Here is a 654-nt window from a genome sequence, read left to right on the forward strand (position 1 = left end):
ATGTTTGTCTTTAAGGTGAGATTCCAGGTCTTTTTCTCTCAGATGTCTCTCCTCTGCGACCTCTCTTCTCCTCAGAATCTTGATGTCTAAGGGTCCTTTTCCCTCAGATGTTTGTCTTTAGGGTGAGATTCCAGGTCTTTTTTTTCTGAGATGTCTCTCCTCCGGGAGCTCACTTCTCCTCAGAATCTAGATGTCTAAGGGTCCTTTTCCCTCAGATGTTTGTCTTTAGTGTGAGAATCCAGGTGTGTTTTTGTGAGATGTCTCTCCTCCGGGAGCTCACTTCTCTTCAGAATTTAGGTGTATATATGTCCTTTTCCCTCAGATGTTTTTCTTTAGGGTGAGATTCCAGGTATGTTTTTCTCAGATGTCTCTCCACCGGGACCTCTCTTCTCCTCAGAATCTAGATATCTAAGGGTCCTTTTCCCTCTGATGTTTGTCTTTAGGGTGAGATTCCCGGTGTGTTTCTCTCAGATGTTTCTCCCCTGGGACTTCACTTCTAAGAATCTAGGTGTTTATGTGTCCTTTTCCCTCAGATGTTTGTGTTTAGGGTGAGAATCCAGGTGCGTTTTTTCAGAGATGTAGCTCCTCTGGGAGCTCACTTCTCCTCAGAATCTAGGTGTTTATGTGTGCTTTTCCCTCAGATGTTTGTCTTTA

Source organism: Condylura cristata, unplaced genomic scaffold (assembly GCF_000260355.1).
Source record: "Condylura cristata isolate star-nosed mole 26May11 unplaced genomic scaffold, ConCri1.0 scaffold00012, whole genome shotgun sequence".
NCBI classification, from domain to species: domain Eukaryota; kingdom Metazoa; phylum Chordata; class Mammalia; order Eulipotyphla; family Talpidae; genus Condylura; species Condylura cristata.